The 16,074-nt window shown below is 42.5% G+C and overlaps 1 protein-coding gene and 1 pseudogene across 1 annotated transcript in view; one reads left to right on the top strand and one right to left on the bottom strand.

Annotated features, from left to right (window-relative positions):
* Window positions 1-10,993, bottom strand: part of LYPD6 (LY6/PLAUR domain containing 6) — a 114,918-nt gene extending 103,925 nt beyond the window's left edge. Inside the window, exon 1 of the mRNA XM_058664201.1 lies at window positions 10,816-10,993. The gene's annotated coding sequence lies outside the window, so the exon portion shown is untranslated. The remainder of the gene's footprint in view (window positions 1-10,815) is intronic.
* Window positions 10,994-12,265: 1,272 nt separating this feature from the next.
* The window catches only part of LOC105942238 (RNA-binding protein Raly-like), a 39,543-nt pseudogene continuing 35,734 nt past the window's right edge, over window positions 12,266-16,074 (top strand).

Raw genomic sequence — 16,074 nt, 5'->3', positions numbered from 1 at the left:
ATGTCACTACAAAAGTCTAAAGAATCTTTAAAAAGTTCACAGAAATGTGCTTCAACTTTATTTTCCATGCTTTCTGAAGTCCTCCTGTAGTGGTAAAAGAATAAAATTTATACTGAAAAGGGAATCAGCAAAAAAAAGAATTTTTGGGAAAGACTGCATGGAACCAAGCCTTGAATGACCAGAGAGGAAGCTTGTCAACTGATAAGTAATGTATGGAAAGACACCTCCTAATTAGAGATACACCTGAGTGAGAATGACTCAGAACTGCTGCAGGAGCTTTCATGAATTCACTTGGTAAGATGATTGAAAATTTTAAAAATTCCATTAAAGAAAATTCTTCTGTGAAGTTATAAAGTTATACATATGAGAAAAACTATGTGATTTCAATACCATTCCTTTGATCTTCTATGGAAAGTCACTGCATAAACACAGAATATTACTTCTATTAAAGTTAGTACTTTTAAATGTTAGCATTTTAGAACACTTGAAGCTGAGTTTTTTAAAGAATTCTAAGAAATTGTATATATTGCACATGGATAGTCAAATCAAAGAGCAAAGATCTATGCAGTGAGAAAAGAACAAATTTAGGCAACATGTGTCAGACCTTTTATTGTAAAACTCATGCTCTTAGAAGCCAAGAACTCTTATCTACTTAGCTTAGTTTCTTCTGTATACCATATTTACTCCAGATAAGAAATTGACAATGTTTATTTGAAAAACAGAGGAATAAGAGAGCCAGAAAGAAATAAAGAGAGCTTCAAGATCCTGAATTGGACACCAACAACTAGAGTTTGGCCAGACTAATGCCAGGAGCCAGGAACTGTACCCAGTCCTCACACGCTGGCAGAAACTCAAGTACGTGAGTCATCATCTGCTGCTTCCCAGGCACATTCATGACTCTACCCAGAACTCAGATATGGGATGTAATCATTCCAAGCAGCAACTTACCACACTAATGTCCAAACCAATCAAAACTGTCTTACTAGATGATGATCAACAGCTAGCTCTAGATGCCAAAAAAACACAATAATAAAGATATTTTTACTCATCTGAGAATTCAAAATTTAATGAGGACAACTCCTTTAATTTTATAGCTTAAGCAAATGATGCCCAGACAGTGGGTGACTCAGCCAGCCAAAAGTCAGTCAGTTAGTTGATAGTAACCAGCTAAACTGGAGAAAAACAATTACCTTGCCCAAAGTCAACAGGCAGCATCTGGTTAGACTAGAAACACAACACACAAGAGCCCTAACCTTTACTCCACACTGTCTCTTTGCTATGAAAAAAAATAATAATTTCTCATAACAAGGTGAAGTCTGTGAATAAAAACCACGCAAATAAAAAAGAGCAATAAATGTTATTTTATATGCAAATAAGTACACTCTATCTAAATTTCTTTAATAGTATAAAAACCAAGTATTTCCGGATGTTCATGAATGAATACTTACATGGTTTGTGCAAGTGCTAATCTGTTATACTACTTAGCAGTGATTAAAAAGAAATAAGAAAATAATGCAATTATCCTCTACTTTTTAAAATTTACAAATTAATATACTTTTTAACATGTCCACTTGAAATCTTACCAAATGTATTATGTAAACTTCATTATTATTTAGTCATTTGGAATGTTTAGAGACACCTGCTTTAATAATTCAAGTAGGTCTCAATTTTTAAAATTATTGTTTCTTTTATTTTTGATGATTTTTACAAAGTTGATTAGGGTGATTAGAGTCAAGGGCTATAGGAAGGTGAGTGAGATCACCATTTTCACATTCTCTTTTTGCCTTCCTGTGTCTGGGGGAAAAGGAGGAGACAAGGAGAGAAGGTACACCCAACCTCCCAAACTTATGCTTTTGCACCCTGGGATGGAGGAATGCCAACTGACAACACCCCAATGTGGGGCATTCTCTGAGGATCCTGCTCATAAGGTTTGGATAGTTCAACAGTTTCAAATTACTGTTTCAAATTACTGCCACTCCAAGCATGATGAAATTTCTCCAGAATCCACTGGTTGACACAGTTCACCTTAGAGTCTCTGTGTGCTCAGATATTCACTGCCAACACTTGGCCAGAGTAGTTGATCCAATTTATTCAGTCCTCTGTTAAGGTACCAGGCGTCCTCTGCAGACTCCAGTGTACTGACATATCCTCCATGTTCTCCTGGATATGCTGTCCACTGCTCCATCTAAGCCACTGAGGAGGCACAGCTTTGACACATGTACTCCACGATCAGACCATGGAACCTGCAATTCTCTACCTGGTTAGAGTTCTCTGAGTCCAATGATTCAGTTGGGGGAATCCCCAAAGAATCTTCATATGAGGTGATCCCAGACTTGATTCTTCTGTGTGCATGCCAACACAGGGGCCAGCACAGCTAGTAGCGTGGCTGGGCCTGGCCCACCCTCAATTCCAACTCACACTGCTGGGGACTACAGCCTAGCCCAGCCAAGCTGACCCCCAAGACATGGCCCTCATGTGAACTGGCTGGTTTTGTAACCCAATCAGGCCTGACCCACACTCTAGTGCTCAGAATCTCCAGTGGGTGATATGAACTGGCCCAGCCTGGTTCACCCCCTACCTGAGCCAAATATATGCCAGTGGGTACCGTTCTCTGGCCTGGTCCAGGCTGTTCCCTGTAGTGGTTCTTGCACTCACCTGCAGGGACTGTGTCCTGACAGAGGAGTTGCCCAGGCTCCTCCATCAGAACCTCACCCAGTGCAAGATCTTGTGCACAATGGTGGGTCCATGGGCCAGCCCTACTTAGTCCACCTCCTGTCCCAGCAGGAACAGTGGCCTTTTCTGACTGGCCTTCACCTATCCTGGTTTTTACTTTTGGGTAAAGTACACACATCCAGACCCAGCTCACACATGCTCAGCAGGTACAGAGATCTAGCCTAGCCTGTCCTATACCTACCCTGGTTCTCATGAGCACCAGTGAGTGCTGGAGTCTATCCCAGTCCGGTATATCCCAGATCCAATCCACACTTGTGCCGAGGGACACTGAAGCCATGCTCAGACTAGACTGCAGTCCCCACTCTGGCCTTCACACTCACCAGTTGGAACCACAAGCCAGCCAGGGCACCTTTGCTCCCCAACCAGGCCTGTTGCCAGCCATATATCTTACGTATGCCAGTGGTTATTCTGACCCAGCTTAGCATAGCACTAGCCTTGGCCTTTGCTTTGGATATTGCAGCCTAGCCTGACCTGGCCAGCCCCCAGTCCCAACTCTCAATGGCAGGTGCTGCAACCTGGCCCTGCTCCCATCCCTGGTTCATGCAAACCTGTAGGTGTGACAGCATAGCCCTGCATGACCTGCACTCCAGCCTGGTTTCTGGACTTGCCAGTGAGATAAGGTTTTCTCAGCTCTGCCTGGTCCACCCCCTTCCAAAACCAACCCACACATTAGCCAATGTTGGACCTACCTTGCCCAGCCTGCCTGACTCCCAGGCCTGGACCATAAGCTCGCCAGTAGGAGCTATGACCCACCAGGGGAGTTTCCAAGTCCCCCCCATTCGGCCCACTCCCAGACCCAGATTTCATGCATGCCAGCTGATGCTAAGACCTTGACTGGCATAAACCACTCCTCCATCTTGGCCTAGCATGAGCTGGTGAATGTTGTGGTCTGGTACTGGGATTTAGCCCTGCTAGACAGGCTCCCAGTCCTAGCTTTCTCATGGACTGGCATGTGGTGGTCAGCAATGTCCCATGCTAACAAGCCCAACTCTGGATTCCCATATGCAATGGTGCATAAGTCTGACCCATACAGATCTTCCAATCTCTTCCTTCCAAACCACCAGGTCTCACTCATCTCGCTTACCTGCAAGTACAGTGACCCTGTCGTTGAGTGTCCCTCAGGATTCATTCCTCATCTACAAGTACTGTGGCCTTATCCATGGATATCCCTAGGCAGTAATTCCAGACCCTCAAAACCCCACAGCTCGCTGCCAGGTAGCTAGCAGGCGAAACCTGGCTCCACTGTCACTTTGGCCAATTGCAAACTATAATATGACTGTGTTCATGAGATTTTGATCTACTTAGTTCTTCTATTGTACTAACTTGATTAGAGAAAAAATGTCAACCTAAAGAGTAAAAATACCTTTGTACCCAGTTACACTACAATCCCTATTTGGGAGAGAACTCAAACTACCTGAGGGATCATGATGTTTGTGGCTTCTCTCTGAGACACAATTTTGGACACTGGGTACACTCCTTATGTAATTTGGAAGTTTCCTCCATGGAGCTGCTATAGGAGATAGTGGCTCCTTCAGCCATTAGACTTCTAAACCAGGATGGCTCCTATACCTATCTGATATGAATCTTTCTCACCACACAAGAACTGTGCTATGGGGAAAAATTTTTAAAGACTCCTACAAAGAGGAACACTTGATGGCAACTGGGAATTCCTGTCCTATAATGCTCAAGTTATTAGTAGCCCATAAATAGGCTTACCATAGTTTTGCAATCCTGTTAGTTGAACGTAAGATTTTCTAGATTTTCTTCTTAATGTTTAGACAGGACCCTGCCCCTTAAAACTTTATCTTTGTAAGTCATGGCCCTTATCTTTACATTCTGTCTTCCTTAACAGTCACTTTCCTCAGTCCTTGTTCACAATCCTGGGTCCTGGCTTCATCACTAGAGTGCACTTATCTGATTCCTTCATATCTGTCTTTGTTGAGGACTGACATTAAGAGTTGCACATTACAGCATATACATAAAATTTCATAAAAGAACATGATGTAATCTTTTGTTGATTCACTTGGATGCTCTCTGACAGTATCAGGCATATTCTCCAATCTTTTCATACAATTTATTTATTTGTATTATTTTGAAAAATAGAGCAACAGAGACACAAATCTGCCATCTGCTAGAACACTCCCCAATGCCCAATACAGCCAGTGCTGAGCCAGGCAAAGCCAGGAGTCAGGAACTCCATCTAGGGTCCCACATGGTTGATAGGGACCCAAGGACTTGAGTTACCATCTGATACCTCTCAGGGTGCCCGAGGGAGGAAGAAGCTGGGTCATAAGTAGAGGCAGAACTCAATCCTAGGAACTCCAACACAGAATGTGCTGTCCCCAATGACAACCAACCTTAACAGCAACTATTTATGGAGCGGATGTTGGAAACAATATAGAGATTCCTAGACTCTTTAGGACTGGAGTTAATACTAAGATTAATATATTAAAATTGATATAATACTAAAAAACAATAATGTATTTGCCTCAGTCCATTCCGGCTGCCACAACAAAACCTCTCAAATTAAGTAACTTGAAAACAGCAAAACGTATTGTTCAATGTTCTAGAACCTGGGAAGCTTAAGATGAAAGGACCAGTAGACTTGGTATCTGATAAAAGTTCATTCTCTGCTTCATAGATGGTACTTTGTAGCTATAGCCTCCACTCTGCCCAAAAGGCCAAAGCTCTTTTTAAAGAATTTATTTATTTTATTTGAAAGACAGAGTTACAGAGGGTGGGAAAGATGAGACAGGGATATAAAAAGATCTTTCATCTTTTGGTTCACTTCCCAAATGCCCACAAATACAAAGGCTAGATCGGGCAAAAACTCAGCCACTGGAACTCCATCCAGGTCTCCCACATGGGTGACATGGACCCAAGTGCTTGAGCCATTTTCTGCTCTTTCTTAGGCTCTGTATTAGGAAACTGCATCAGAAATAAAGCAGTAGAGGACAGTGTGGTGACTCCACAGTATAATCCTCCACCTTGCCATGCTGGTATCCCATATGGGCACTAGTTCATGTCCCCACTGCTCCACCTGCAATCCAGCTCCCTGCTTATGGTCCGGGAAAGCAGTGAAGGACAGCCTAACTGCTTTGGCCCCTGCACTCACCTGGGAGACTCAGATGAGGCTGCTGGTTCCTGTCTCCTGGTTTCAGATCAGCTCAGTTCCAAACATTGTGGCCATTAGGAGAGTGAACCAACATATGGAAGATCCTTCCTTTCTGTTTCTCCTTCACTTTGTAAATCTGTCTTTCCAATAAAAATAAAGAAATCTTTAAAAAAGAGGTAGAGCAAGACAGGACTTGAACCATTGTCTTATGGAAAGCCAGCATTAGAGGGGGTGATTAACCCACTGGACTATCACACCAGTTCCTTGCCCAGATCTTCTTACTATCACGTTGGGAGGCTGGCACTGTGACAAAATGGGTAAGACACCCCTTGCAATGCCAATATCCCATATTGATTAAGTACCTGCTGTCCTACTTCAGATCCAGCTTTCTGCTAATGTACCCAGGAAGAAAGCAAAAAATCATCCAAGTATTTGGGCACCTGCCACTCAGGTGGTAGGCAGGATGGACTTCCTGGTTCCTGGTTGCAATAATTTGGGAAGTGAGTCAGTAGATGAAAATCTCAGTCTCAATCTCTCTTTTTCTAACTCACTTTCATGTCCATTCTCTCTCTTTGTAACTTGATTTTCAAACAAATAAATAACTATATCCTTAAAGCACACTACACCAAATTGTATAGCAGGTTCCACAATGTGATTTCAGAGCTGGAGAGAACACTAATTTTCAGACCACAGCCACATTCAGTTTTCGATATTATTAAAAGCTTTGGGGGTATAACCTGCTTCTTTTACAAAGATGCCTGCTCATCAAAAAAATAGTATAAGCTAAAGAAATCACATGCAGTAAGATACAGTGGGAGAAAAAGGTGACCAACTCAAGTCAAGGCTTGAAACAGATAAACCCCAGAGCTAAAGAAAAGCATAAAACACCAGACCCAAAACACAAACAAACAAACAAACAAAAAACAAATGATACAAATGCAAGTGACAGTACCTGGATCCAGAGTTGAAAACCAGCCAGAGGATGCCAGATGCCCAAGACAAACCATTTTCTGAGGCTCACAGGTCATGTAATAGAAGGAGTATCAGGACAATTTGCTGACATACACTTAAATTAAGGCTTGAGTGAGTCCTAGGGCCTCAGAAGACAGAAAGGCCATTATGTACAATTACTGTAACAACATAGGTTTTCTTCCTTCAACTCTAAGGCATCATTGCCTTTTTCTCCAAAGTAAGTTGTTAGTTGTTGTCCTCTGTGTTTGCTGTGAATATTGACCTAGTTACCAGACAAGGATCTGGTTGGACAGCCCAATGGTGCTTCCTAAAGCAACTTCACCCCCAAAGAAACCCCCAGGACACCAGCCAATAACCCACCATGCCCTGGTGGGCTGCCACTGACCAAACACTCTTTGGCAGAGACCATCTGATCCTCCTGGTTTCTCTGTGCTGAACCCGTTGATTACATCTGGTAAATCCTGAGAACTCGTTAGGTGTCTATTACCTACAGTGCGCTTTCTGCTGGAGAAAACAGGAATGTGGCAACATAACTCAGCAAAACAAAAGTAAAGAAGTCATTTACACTTCATTCTACCCATGACTATTCGTTAGGCAGGATGAAAGCCAAGTGATTCTGCCATCCTCATTTCACTCTGCTTAAGAGGATTCCGTTACTGTTTAAAAACTCACTACAAGGATTTTGGCATTCATATTTGGCTACGTTATTTTCTAGTGTGCCTGGGATCCATCTCCCTTCACAGGCTCACTTTAATAACTCAACCCTTGAAACATTCCTTTTTTCATTATGTGTATCTAAGCATTCTTTCTTTCTTCCTGCATTTTTTTCTATGTATTTAGCAGTTTGAGAACTTTTGTACAGTAACCTTATTTTTCTTATCACATGTGGGTGCTCCCAAGGGAACTAATATATTTCTCCCTTTATTTGGGGTAATTTGATTTTTAAGTACTTCTTTCCATTTTTTCCCTGATCTTTCACTGAATTCTTTTTTACAGAATGATTATATATTTAATGCATTTTTGAAGTCTCTTCTCCCATTAGAATACTTCATTGAAAGTAACTGAAATATATGTTATTCAGCATTACATGCTCTAATCTGTGTCATCTCAGGTAACATACTAACACTGAATAGTGTAGGATCTCAGTTAGAATTTCTTGTATGAATGTATAAAGCCAACAGCTAACAATTATGGGGTACTTACTAGGTAACATGTCCCATGTTAAGCATGTTATATGCACTAAATCATAAGATCTCAGGTGTTCGATAGTAAAATTCATCTGCAAGGAGTTTACCCTTTTGTCTCCAGTACATAGAGCAGAACTGACACACAGTAGGCAGTTATTAAATATTTGCTGCATGAATACAATGAAAAGACTGCATAATGCGGGGGCATGATTTATACTTTACACATGAAGAAATTGAAACACAGAGATTCAATCATGTTTTGTAGCCCTAAAGGTAGTATATGTGAATCCAAGAGTTGAACCCAAAGCCCATATTTAACCAAGACTCAGTAGTCAACTCAATATTTAGCTGTATTAATGCAAACAAAATTAATCCCATTCATTTTTAAAAATATGCCATGTCCCAACAGTATACTGAAAACAATTACTTTCCAAGACAAGATTAGCAAATGATGGGCCTGTAATTAACAATCATAAGTAGTTAACTATAAGATTCTTAGTGTTAATTACAAAAGTGGAACCGTGATTTTTCTTTAATCAACATCATCTCTAGAGCTTATGAAGAGTTTCTGACTACAAAGTGGGAAATGTAGGTATTCCTCAAATATCTCTGCTACAACTGCTCCCTGGATTTCCCTGAAACAAAGAGGTAGGCATTCAGTTACATCCATTATAACATAAGTCTCTTAAGTCTCAACTACTTGTTCTTCAAGAACCTATTAGTTAAAAGCACTTGCAATATAACAAAAACCATTATCAGCTTTCTCCTTAAACTTTTTCAGCCCAGACATTAGCAGGAACTAACTATTACTAATTATTTAGCAGACAGCAAAGCCTTTGGGGAACAGTGGTCCCTGAAGTCATGGGCTCACCAGTAGAAAGAGGTGCAAAAATTGGAAGTAGGTACACAACACAGATGTAGCCCAGCGTAAAGGAAGAAAAGGGGGAAGCAAGGAAGGAGAGGCAGAAGTTGGAAAACACTTGGCTTTGAACTCCGCTCCTCACTTTGGAAAAATCAGTCTCTAAATCTCAGTTGTGCCATCTGTAAAATGGAAGTGATCAAAATCTGACCTCTTCACTATAATGGATTTCAATGTGCCTTGTACATTTCATAGTATAATACAATATTTGAAACTTTTAAAGCTTGGTATTTAGGCAGTCTGTGCTACAGCATTCATTGCAATAGCTTCAAAATGTAGCCCAAGTATTGTGTCTACCTTTTTTTTTTTTTTTTTTTTTTGGTCTGGAAGCATTTCTGATACATTTTTTTTTTTTTTAGAAATCAGTTCAGAGTTGTTAAAAGGCTTTGTGTGCTTGTAGCTCAGAAAGCTCCCTGCATGCTCTGCGAACTAGCATTCTGTAAAACTCTGTTTAAACAAGGAAACCTCTTTTAACTCCTGTCTCAGTCTGCCGCCTGGTTGAGGTGGAAACTAAAATTGAAAACAGATATTTTACATTTAAATGGATTTAACATAAATGTGCAGTAAGCCATTTCTTGGACGACTGCACAAATATCTTTTGAAAACTTGGAAACACATAGGCACATATACAGTCATCCACCACGTCTTCTAGAGAAATATGGTGCAGACCTACAATTTTACAAACCTACCTCAAGTTTCTCTTGCTGGAAAGAAAATGTAATGGTTTGAAGGGAATTGCTCTAATAATATCCAGGCATCTGCAATGGCTGGCCAGAGGAGAGCAGAACCGAGTATGAGGTGCCGCAAGTCAATTGAACAAGAAATAAGCTTTCCCCTAGAGAATCTCAACTCCCTTGCCTCCCACAAAGAAAATTGAATTTTGGAGGTCACACCTTAGGTAGGTTACAAGAAGGAGACGTTTAATATTTCTTAAGTCACATACTTCAGGTTAATGCTAGCCTGCCTACACGTCTCTACCAATGGTCTCCGCATGCCCCCTCCCCCAGTAATAACTGATCTTTGGAGTCCCTATAAAGTGGCAAGGGGCTGTTACATTAAAGATGCCAGAAACAGCCCCGCGTTCAAGTCCTAAACCTCTCTGGAAGGAGTAAGGTCATAAGGTAGATTCCTAGGACAACAGAGGATGGAGAGGTACCCAGAGGTTTGGAGACTATGGTGGGTTCAGAGAGAGTCGAGCCAGACCAACAGATACAGAGCTTTAGGCTGAAATTCAGCATTTAGTCCAGTGTGAAAAGATACCATTGCTGTTAACCCGAGAGGAAGAAAAAAAGGGGGGATCCCCAACTCCAGCCCAGGGCAAGTCCTAACCAAGGGTGGGTGGTCGAAGGAACTACAAGCAGTTCCAAGGCGACAGGAAGCCGCCACGAGTGCACAGCACTCCCACAGGGGACTCTGGTAGGCATAGCTGCCCCCCAATTCCGGCCCCGCAGCAACATGTGGGGCGCTGTTACTCCACCACGCCCAGGACTCCCTGCGGCCAGAGTTCCTGGTGAACGCACAGTTGGCTCTGGGAAGCTACTAAATTACTCCAGGGAAGATTCCTGCAACCTTGAACTTGGCAGCTCCTGACAAGTCCATCCCACCCTCCGCGTGCCTGTGCTGCACACACACGCGTACACACGCCCCTCCGAACCTGCCAAGGCTGCGGGCTGTGTTCTCTACCCACGCCTGGCCAAAACAGTGGAGCGGGGATTGTAGAGGCTGGGACGCCCCATTCTGTTGGCGCAAGAGAGCTGTCCTCCTACCAAAAGGCAGTTCCAGAGACTCAGTCCACTTCCCGGGCTTGGCCCAGGGCCCGCACCATCAGGGGCTGCTGGCATCAACCCGATCCCCTTTTGTGCTTTCCCGGGAAGCCCACTTCTACTCACCCGGGCTGCACGCGGATTCCGGCCGCCAGCGGCTGCCCGCTGCCCCATCCCACGAACACTGCGGCGCCCCCAGAGTGTGCAATGCGGAGCCCCGCCAGCGCGCGGCCGGAGCCTGGGAGCGCTGGGAGGGAGGCGGAGGAAGGCGGGCGCGCAGCGGGGAGGACCAGGGCGGCGGGGGGCGCGCACCACTCCCACTCGCACCCCACACCCGCCGCCTCCCGCAGCCGCTCCAGGCCAGCCTCGAGTGCCGCGGGGCCAATCAGCACGCACGGGGGAGCCGGAGCCCTTCGCCGGATGCGCTCATTGGCCCGGAGAGTCGGCCTGAGCTCTAAGTCTGCAAACTCCAGCCGCTGCAGCTGATTGCCCAGCACAGGTGGGGTCCGGCTCTGGCCCACCAAACTCGGAGGCTCTGGACCAGCCTGGACACCTGCGCCCCGGGAATGCCCAGAGCAAGTGGCTGTTTGCTCAGCTTGTACTGACTGCTTCATGCGCTCCAACCCCTGAGCCTGTCCCAATGTGCGACGGGAAGCCGGTCTCGATCAGATCTCACTCGCTGCCACGTCTCGGGTGAAATGGCTGGACTTAAAAGCTGGAACTGATAATCTGAATCGATTTCCAAATCCAGTGTCACCATAACGGTACTTGACGTTTGTAATAAAGGTCCATAGAGCGGGGCCGAAGTGGCACAGAGAAGGGAGGGTGACATGGGGGAGGACCCTGGGAGCAGGTCTTTGTTTGGAAGTAGGAATCTGGTTGTGCGTTTCAGTGGAGGAAAGCCCAGGGTATAATTCTCCCACACTCCGCCAAACTCCATCCGCAAGGAAAGCCGACTCTCTCAACCCTCTCCAGGGGTATTGATTTTTTGTTTTCTCTTGCTTGTAAATCATGTTGGGAGACACTAGATTTTTTAATCTGGGGCCTGGAAATGGAAGCGGAGCCTAGCACTATCATCATCGCGAAGCAGTATTGTCAGAGCGTGGGGAAGCTGACAGAGAGGCAGAGTGTCCAGGGAAAATCTGGAAGAAGGACGGTGCGGTAGCCAGGAACTTGGCACTTGGCAAGCTCCACTTCTGCCCAGGACCCGGCCGGCAGGATTTGCGGACTTCCCCATCGACCACACAGGTCCATCTTTGGGGCCCCTGTCCTTCTTGCATTGTTCACTGGTTGGGCTGATTTTCAGGCCTTCTTTCAGTCTCCCAAGCTCCACCCGTCTCCTCCCCACCCACCAAATCCACTACATGTCAACGAAAAAAAGTCACATTTGCTATATAAAAACAAACAAACATAAAGACCACTGGCCCTCTATTTGGAAGGGCCTAGAATAGGGTATTTCTATCAAGAGCTCAGGGACCTCAGAAAGTTGTCCTCCATTTATGTGCACAGGTTTACACAAGCCCAAGGTTCATGTGGCTAAAAAATACTTGGCGCTCCTGTAGGACCTTTAGCTGCCATGGTGGAGATGGCTGTTGCCTTGCCTTCCTGCTGGGCTCAGCACGTTGAATTCATTAGGTATGAGTTAATCAAACTGAACCTGGAAGCCTCCCTCAGCATCTGGGCAGGTAACTTCTGTTGGCCAGCTACTGTGACTAATGAGGGCATGTCATGGTGTCCTCATTGCCACTCATTTAGTTTCCAGAGAAGAAATGACTTTTTTTTTAGCACTTTCTGTCCATGAACTCAGTTGATTTCAACAGGAAAAAAATTCATTGCATAGTTTAGTCAATATCCAGGTTCAAAATGAAGTTCAACATGTTAATACAGTTCATGAGACCGGTTTGTGGTATAGAAGGAATCTTTAGGATCTGTTTTCAAAAAGAAAAAAAAAAAAAGTCTTTTAAGAGGAGGTTATGTTCTTTTGAAAAATGCCTGCTCATTTCCTTGTTTCCTTGGCCCATTTCTTCACAGGGTTGTTTTGCTGCCGTTGAGTTTTCAAAGCTCTTTGTAAATCCTGTGTATTAGTCCCCTATCTGTTGTGTAGTGTGCAAAGATTTTCTCGCATTCTGTTAGTTGCTTCTTTGTGCAAATGTGCTTATTTTGGCTTTGCCTGTGCTTTTAGTGACTTTTCTAAGTTTTTATTAATGCCTGCATCTTGTGGAATACTTCCTATATTTTTCCCAAATAGTTTGATGGTTTCTGTGTACAGATTTAGTTCCTTGATCCTTCGAGCTGATTTTTATACAAGGTGATAATTTGGGGTCTTGCTTTTTATTTCCAGTTGTCCCAACAGCATTTGTTGAAGAGATGAGGCTTTTTCTCTGGGTTATTTTCAGTTCTCTTATGGAAGATTAGTTGACTGTACATGTGTGGGTTCACTTCTAGGGTTTCTATTCTCCCACTTTATATTTATTCTTCAGGATAGCTTTGGCTATTCATGGTCTCTTGTGTGTCCAGATGAATTTTTCTATTTTTAAGAACAATGTTGTTGACAGCTTGATTGGAATAACATTGAATCTGTATAATACTTTTGGTAATATGGACATTTTGATTATGTTGATTCAACCAATTCAGAAACATGGTATGTTTCTTTATCTTTTAATGCCTTCTTCTATTTCTTTTTAAAATGCTTTTTAAATTTTCATCATGGCATCTTTAGTTAGGCATAGTCCACGGTATTTAAATTCAAATGGCTAGCTTATATATGAAAAACTTCTCAGGCTCCTTAGCTATTAGGGGAATATACATCTACTCCATGGAGTTTAAAAAGGAATTTAAAAAGAATGAAATTTTACCATTTGCAACAAAGTGGTCCCAACTAGAGACCATTATGCTCAGTGAAATAAGCCAACCCCAAAAGGACTAATACATGTTCTCTTTGATACAAGGCAATTTTCATGCAAAATACAAATAAATATATGTAATGATAAATATGTATATACATATATTCTCATAGATGAACTGTGTAATGGAGACTATGAAGATTCATTGCAGTATGCATCTCTATTCCCAAAGAACTCCATATGAAACTGTTCAATATATCTTGAGAATAGGATACTAGACTTTCCACCGTTGCCTGTACCTACAATGCCATGATACACTTAAGTAGCAGAATGCTGGACTTGTGATTATTGCTGAAGGACTGTCCTAATATGGAGAATATGTGACAATATGGAGAAAATTATGGAGGATGGAGAATGAGGAAGGATAGGTAGAAGGGGGAATCCCTATACCTACAAAACTGTATCATGGAAAATAATACAAATTTTAAAAGGAGGTTATTTGTATGAAGTGTTGGCAATTGTTAGAAAAATGGATGAGTTTTTATTTTCTTCTTTATAGTTTGTTATATTTTCTGAGGCACATCTGACATTAATTAGAAACATCTTTTTAAATATATGTATATATGCATATATATATATTATATGTATATCACCAACAAACAATACTGCTGAGGCATCAGAAAAACCAAAAAGTGAACTCTTGGCTTTGACTTCACCCTTTCACTCTTCATCATCACCCAGCACAATAATTCTGTCTCCTAGGACAGTCAGCCTTAACATCTACCCCTCCTCAGCCTCTCTATTGCCAGTGCCAGACCCTCATTATGTTTTACCAAGGCTGGAGCATCAGCCTTGTCCTCACTTCGACGATCTCTGCAAGTACTGGAGAATCACTAACGTGCGCACATTACCAATCAGGCTGGAACCCTTCCAACTCCCACTGCTGCTCTGATGCTTACACTTCCTGGCCACTCCCAGCCCAGTCTTCTGTGGCAGCCTATCTCCTGTCCCCACACTTCCTTCAGCAGAATGGCACTGCTCCACCTGCAGCTTTTGTCCATGGCCTTCACAAGTCCATGTCCAAGACCTCTCGGAGCTGGAATGCTGACCTTTTCTTCCTTTACAAACCTCCCCTGCCTACAACAGCCAGTTCCTACAGCTGCTTCAAATCTCACTTCAAATGGCAGCTTTTTAATGAAATCCTCAAAACTGCCAGGGGGCAGAATTAGCACTTTCCACTGTGTACTTCAATATTAAGCATTCTAGTTATTCAATGACTATCAATCCAGCTCTTGGTAATGCCAGGCACAACAATGAAAACGTAGAGCATACTTGTGCTAATGGGGCTCACCATGAGGCAGGCCTTACACACACCAGTCCCAGTTCTTAACACATTGTGTTATCATCTGTTTTCTAATTTATCAAAGTCCCATATCCCATCATACTTCTCTGTGTATTCCCATGTAGAACTTGGTGCCTAGTTCATATTAGCTGTTCAGTAAAAATTTAAAAACAAATAGGTATTTGCAACATCCATGAAGTGTTTTACTTCTTGTGTTTATGTGCTGCTCTTATACAAGACCTAAAAGACTTTAGTTCTGTGTTTTAAAAGTTATCATTAAATCCTTGTCTCTTCATTCTTAACTCTCATTTGATTCTTTCTGCATAAACTGTCTGAAGTCTCTTATTTAATTTCAGTTAGGAGATATAGCTAATGTATTATTTATAGATAATCTATTATTGCTAGGGGAAATTTCTTTTTTTACAAAGTTTAATTTTAACACACAAATATCCAAGGCTGAAAAAATTACCATCCATAGCCAAAAGCATAATCCACAAGCAAAACAACAAATGAATTGGTCTTTGTTTAAATTAAAATGCTTATTCCACAAACAATTCTGCTAAGAGAATGAAAAGATGGCATGAACTGAGAGAAAATACTTGACACAGAGTTTCTAACTAATGTATGCAAAACATGCTTGAAACTTAGTAATAAAAGAATAACCAAATATTTTTTAAAGTTTCTTTTACTTAAAAGTCAGAGTTACAGAAAGAGAGAGATCAATATTCTATCTGCTGGTTTACTCCCAAATAAATGCAATGGCCAGTGCTGTGCAAGTCTGTCCAAAGCTGGAAGCCAGGACCCAAAGATGTAAGCCACCCTCTATTGCTTTCCCAGGCCACTAACAGGGAGCTGGAGTAGATATAGAGCTGGATTGAATTGATAGCCATATGGGATTCTGGCACCGGAGACAGAGGATTAGTCTGAAATACCACCACACAGGGCTTACAAAACCTTTTTAAATTGACAAAGAAGTTAAACAGATAACAATGAGAACATGAAGTGAGGCTCAGTATCAGTAGTAATTAGTGGAATTCTAATTAAAACCACAAATAGGTACTACTATACCACTAGTGGAAAGACTAAATACACACACACACACACCATCCCAAGCAATACCAAGTGGTGATAGGGATGCAGAATAACTGAAATGGAAATGTTCATATGCTATACGACTACATTAAAAATAGTTACTACCCC

The sequence above is a fragment of the Ochotona princeps genome, chromosome 5 (genome assembly GCF_030435755.1).
Source record: "Ochotona princeps isolate mOchPri1 chromosome 5, mOchPri1.hap1, whole genome shotgun sequence".
NCBI classification, from domain to species: domain Eukaryota; kingdom Metazoa; phylum Chordata; class Mammalia; order Lagomorpha; family Ochotonidae; genus Ochotona; species Ochotona princeps.
Note: the sequence above shows the minus strand (reverse complement) of the source record. Positions and strands in the feature narration are given on the sequence as shown.